The sequence below is a fragment of the Leptonychotes weddellii genome, chromosome 7, assembly GCF_054177405.1.
Source record: "Leptonychotes weddellii isolate Sample4059 chromosome 7, ASM5417740v2, whole genome shotgun sequence".
NCBI lineage: Eukaryota > Metazoa > Chordata > Mammalia > Carnivora > Phocidae > Leptonychotes > Leptonychotes weddellii.
The window spans coordinates 103,637,229-103,643,228 of NC_138375.1; the positions used below are offsets into that span (position 1 = coordinate 103,637,229).

General features: G+C 43.2%; 1 protein-coding gene across 7 annotated transcripts in view; it reads left to right on the top strand.

The window, feature by feature from the left end:
• Nucleotides 1-548: 548 nt before the first annotated feature.
• The window catches only part of IL6ST (interleukin 6 cytokine family signal transducer), a 53,572-nt gene continuing 48,120 nt past the window's right edge, over nucleotides 549-6,000 (top strand). For 5 of the 7 annotated variants that reach the window (XM_081826852.1, XM_081826850.1, XM_081826851.1 and 2 more), the window contains exon 1: nucleotides 549-751. The gene's annotated coding sequence lies outside the window, so the exon portion shown is untranslated. Of the gene's footprint in view, nucleotides 752-5,397; nucleotides 5,416-6,000 lie in introns of those variants that run through there. The other 2 variants (XM_081826853.1, XM_081826854.1) reach the window with 2 other exon arrangements.

The window sequence follows — 6,000 nt, forward strand, 5'->3', positions numbered from 1 at the left end:
ACTTGGACCGAGGCCGCCGCCACCACGATCTGCGGTAATCTCGTGTGGAGTCACGACCATCTAGTCCTTCACTTTCCCTGAGAAACTCCCACGCCTCCCCTGTCCCCAAGGGAGCCCGGCGGTCCCTCGCGGCTCTGAGTCCCTCGGGGAAGGACGCGAAGGAAGGCCGCGGGACCGCAACGAGAAGGGAGAGCGGCAGGCGTACAAAGCACCCGGGCTGCAATTCACGACCCTGTTACTCCACGAAAAAATGGAACATTCCGCTCCTTCCGCCCGCAGAGGGGAGGTGGGGGGAACCCTTCGATCTGGTCTAGGAAAAGCGACGCTGGCGCAGCCGCCGGAATCCCGGACGCCAGGATCCGCGTTACGGGAATCGTAGCTGCCTGGAGTCCCGCCCCCTCGCCTCCGGCTACCGCCCGGCCAATACCCTGGCGCACCGGGTCTCTCTGGAGCCAATCAGCATAGACTCCCTACGTCCGGAGGCGGGGCGCGGCGAGGGCGCTGCGGGGCGGGGTCGGGGGGCGCAACGCCCCGCCGTGGGAGGAGGGCCGCGTGCCGCGTCTGCGGGAAGGAACGCGGAGCGAGCCGGAGCAGAAGCGGGGAGCCGACAGGCCCGCGGAGCGGCGCGGGGAACGCTCGGGCGCAGCTGAGCCGGAGGCCGCGGCTGTGCGGCCGACGGGCCCGGCCCGGCCTGGCGCGGAGGGAGTCGTGCGCTATACAGACGCGGATGAGAGAGGCGCCGCGGCTTGAGGTGAGGAGGTGCCGTGGCCGAGTGAAGGGCCGTGTAGCGGGAGGGTGAGGGCTAGGTCGGGGAGTTCGGGCCTGGAGACCTGGCACTCGAGGGGGCCACCCTTCCCCGGGAGAGAGGCGCCCTGATACCGTGTCCGTCCCAAACTTGTTAGTTCCAGCCTGGAAATCCCCACATTCCTCCTTCCTTTCCGTGTTCACACGCCTCTGAATTTGATTTCTTCAACTTTGTCGCGTATATTTCTCAAACGTAAGCGCAGACCTTATCTTCAGCACACACACACACACACACATCCACCCACACACCCTTCTTAGGCCCACGCCCCCAAATCCCCACTTTTTGCCCTTTTCCATCTTCCCTTAATTTCTACTAGCCCCGCACTTGACTCTTCATTTTCTACCCGGAGATTAGTATCTCTTCACCAAAGCCATCTTTTCATCCTGAAGTTGTAATGTTTCACAGGGTTGAAAGTTCACCTTAATTAAAACATTTTAAACTAACGTCTTTTTTCTTCTTTTTACCTCTTACGTGTACCCGTCCTAACGAATCCCACATAACACTGTATCTGAGAAGCACCGAATCCATCTTTAAAAGTTCACCCCTCCCCCAAGCTTAAAGGTTATTCCAAGCGGCAAGGTTCTGTTTTTCAGTAGATGAACAGCAATTTATTCATAACTCCAACTGAAAAAATATCACAGGTTAGAACTAAGACTTGCCACTTTTGTTTTTTGGGTTTTTCCTCCCTTAAGAAGAACACTCATTTCGGTTTAATTTGTGTAGTATTGGCATTTTCAACAGTTACACTGCTTTAAAAATAATTAGTGATTAGAATGCCAGGATGACTCTTATAAAAGATTGGAGCCTTTGGTTAAGTCAGTGCTGTAAACAAACCCTTTAGACTGTGTGACTGCCAGCTTCAAGTTGGAACAACTCTTAATTTGAAATTCCTGACTCAGATCATCATATGAGCTAGCTGTTCGCCATTATCTTAATTTCTTAAATTCATGATAATTCCCACTTGGAAGTATTTTTGAACTGTAAATGGAATTCTACGTTTATAGGACCAACTTGATATTAAGTTAAATCATGTTTTCCAGCTATTTGTTTTGGGAGATTATTTTGAACACTTGTTTTTAATCACTTGGAAGAAAAAAATTACAGGATGGAGAAAGTGTGAGAAAAGGAGAATAAGTTTTGTAGTGGAATTTTCCCTCAAGTCTGTATAATTGACAATGCTATACATGTTTAATTTTCTCATAGGTAATTTAGAATATTATAAATACTGCTGCCAGCTAAGTTAATATATTTTCTTAGTAATGAAAACCGTGCACAGTGTTCTCATTTTTATTTATGAGTTGCAGTATTTTCAGTTTATTTAAAAATTTTCCCAAGGGAATTTGCACTGCAGTTAAATGTTAGGGTGAATGTCGACTATTATATACCTATGAAGTAAAATGTTGTGATATCCTTTATAGAGAAGGAAACTGAGGGTTAGGGTCGCTGTGAAACCTAGATCTGTGTAATTCCAAATCCTGTACTCTCAGTTGGTCATTTTATCATGCTGACACATTTCTCCTAAAGGATCCACTACTACAGTTTGGTTTGGGAACTTGCCTACTCCCCATAACTGATCTGCAAGGAAGGTTTTTCCCCCCACAGAAGTGAGAGCTTCTCATTTTAACAGGAGTCAAGACTCCCTGGCCCTGATACATTAGCAGCCTGGCTCCCAGAGAAGCGTGGAATGTTCTCAACAGTCTTCTCTATTTCTTTGATTGTGCAAAGGTCGCATGATCAGAGTTGAAGTTTCTACTCTTAATTATTTTACACAACAAATACTAAACACTTACTGCTGGCTATAGGAATTCACAAAGATGCATGAGGTATTCTTAGGACCTTTATAGAGTTTACAGAAATTGGGCTGACAGATGTATGAAAAATTGTGAGGATGCAAGGCAGTTTCAATTAAATGTAGAATGATAGGGAAACTGTTATATTTAAATTAGGGAGTGATTATTTAACGGTTGGAATGATCAAAGGATTGAGCAGAGGTCAGACTTGAAACCTTTATGAGATTTGGATAAAGAGAAAAATGAAGGAAACCCATTCCAAATAAAGATCTATGTAGATGGGCGCCTGGGTGGCTCAGTTGGTTAAGCGACTGCCTTCGGCTCAGGTCATGATCCTGGAGTCCTGGGATCGAGTCCCGCATGGGGCTCCCGGCTCGGCGGGGAGCCTGCTTCTCCCTCTGACCCTATCCCCTCTCATGCTGTTTCTCTCTCTCTCTCTCTCAAATAAATAAATAAATAAATAAAATCTTTAAAAAAAAAAATCTATGTAGAAAGAGTCAGAAATAACCAAGGTATATTAATTATAATAGGCGATACATATGTAATACTTATTTTGTGCCAATCACTGTTCTGAGCACTTTGTCCGTATTCTTTTAATCCTCATAACCTTAGGAGGTAAATGTTACTATCTTCCTTTTACAAAGAAGGAAACCAAAGCAAAGAGAGGTTTAATTTGTCCAGTGCCACACAGTTAATAAGGGGTAGATCTAGAATTCATACATAGATAGCCTGGCTTCAGAATCTGAGCTCTTAACTGTGACGCATATAGTCCCTCTTCATATAGTATACTTGACTGGCAGTGACTAGAATAATATGTCCATTCGAGGAGATCTTTTAAAACCCACTCTTGATTGTCCTCTATGTGCCTCAAAGTATCTTAGATTCTGAGGATATCAAGACATAGAAACAAATAATTACAGTACAGTGTTACCAGTCCTATTACAGAACTGTACACAAGTGCATTGGGAGCAAAGATGTTTGTGGGAACAGGGAAATTTCACAGGAGAGATGATGTTTCATCGAAGTTATACATGGTGCAAAGCAGAGTCTGGGAAAAGACATTGTAGAGTCAGGGGATAGCATATGTAGAAGCACAAACTCTGAAATAACAAAGTGTGTTAGAGAAAGTCTAGTAGTTTACTGTGGCTTGAGCTTAGTCTGTAGGAGTGAGCTTAGTCAGTAGAAGTGAGCTTAGTCTATAGGAGTAGGGAATGATAAAAAGTAGACCAAGATGTGAATGGCATGATGAGGTCAAGGAAAATGAAGAACTTAAATATTTGCTTTGCATATGGGAAACTACATAAATAATTTCAGCAGATTGTTTGCTATTCTCTTTAGATGTGCAGTGGTGGGGTAGCTTGAGGGAACAGTCTGAGTAGAGGGGGGTTTTAGAATAGACTTTATTATTTATTTGTTTATTTTAAGTAATCTCTACACCCAACGTGGGGCTTGAACTCAACAACCCCAAGATCAAGAGCCACTTGCTCTACCAGCTGAGCCAGGCGGGCCCCTCTGGAATAGATTTTAAATACTGGAGAAGATAGGTTACACAGGCACATGAAGCCAAATTTTTAGGTTCTTAAATAGCTAAAATATTTGGCATTATTATTGACCCTTTAAAAAGCTTCTGAAGATAAGAGTGACGAGTTTAAAGTAGTGTTTTAGCTAGATTCATCTACCTATAATGTCAGAATGATTTGGAGGATGGAAAGAGACTGGAAGCAGGAAGGCAGATAAATAGTAAGGTGATCGGTGCCTAAATTATGTTAGTCATGGTAGAGGGTAGAAAAGAAGAGACAAATGGGAGAGACATCATGAAAGAAGATTAGATAAGCTATAATTTAATGGATAGGTAAGAGGCAACAATTGACCCCATTGACTTAGGCAGTTCAAGAAGGGTGATCTTAGATGGGGGAAAAAGATACGACTTTTCTTAGAAGTCAGTGCATTTATATCTATATGTGTGCACCAGCATGTGTGTATTTATTTGTGTATTGTTTTTAGACCTTTCTATTTGAGTCAGAGGCAGAATATCCAAGACAATGATACATAACTGGAATCAAAGATCCCAGCCAGAATTCTTGAAATTATTTTGTTTGAGATAGTGATACTTCAAGTCCTATGTCTTCATATGTTGGTATTTTTAAAAAATAGTAGATTCCAAATACTGGGTACTTTCATAGCCAGGAGGTAAACCCTAGCAGAGAATTCAGTGAAGGAGACATAAAGAAGCTAAATGAAAGAATTCAGCCACATGATACCATTACGTAGAAATCAGGAGATAAGAGAAATTCAAGAAACAACCGGTCAACAATGTTCAGAAACACTCCTTGTTACAATGTCTACAGTCTCTTTTTCATTCTGTGTCTGTCTAGTATATCTTAATGAGACTTAATGAGGAATTAGTTAGCTAATGGATCATGACTAAGAGAACTATATGTGTTGAAATGTGGCTGTAGCATAGGTTATTATTTTAAAGCTTTATGTTTACATATTCAGAGCAGGAGCTTTATTCCTTTCAGCGCAGTAAATCTGTTGCACTGTTAAAATTTGGATGTTCTGCCTCCAAATTTTCATTTTCTCTTTTTTTTTTTTTTTTTAAAGATTTTATTTATTTATTTGAGAGAGAGAGAGCATGAGAGGGGGGAGGGTCAGAGGGAGAAGCAGGCTCGCCGCTGAGCTGGGAGCCCGATGTGGGACTCAATCCTAGGACTCCAGGATCATGACCTGAGCCTAAGGCAGTCGCTTAACCGACTGAGCCACCCAGGCGCCCTCATTTTCTCTTTACTCAGACTCATCAGTTTCATCCTGTGCTCTGAGGTAGATTGGTTTCATCATTACTTCTGAAGAGTGCATTTCATATTGGTTGTCTACACAATCTGTTTTTGTTTGGGTGTTCTGTTGTATATATACCCTCACCTCCATTCCCTAACACAAAGTAAACTCATCAGAGCTGGGTTTCAGATAGCACAGCTCTGGTTTGTACCCTGGCATGTGCTGGAATTTTGCCATTGATTATCTTCATTTGACATTTAGAGTCAAAGATGGCTTATAGCTCATGTGTATGCATGCTATTTTCTCTGTTTAGGAAAATCTTTACTTGTATTTCATTTCTGGGCCTTCCTGGATCCTTTGTGAATTGGGCTATTCTCTATGCTCCCGTAGCATTCTGTGCATATTCTATCTCTCTAAATTTTAAACTTCTTTTTTTTTTTTTTTTTTAAAGATTTTATTTATTTATTTGAGAGAGAGAGAATGAGAGAGAGAGAGAGTACATGAGAGGGGGGAGGGTCAGAGGGAGAAGCAGGCTCCCTGCCGAGCAGAGAGCCCGATGCGGGACTCGATCCAGGGACTCCAGGATCATGACCTGAGCCGAAGGCAGTCGCTTAACCAACTGAGCCACCC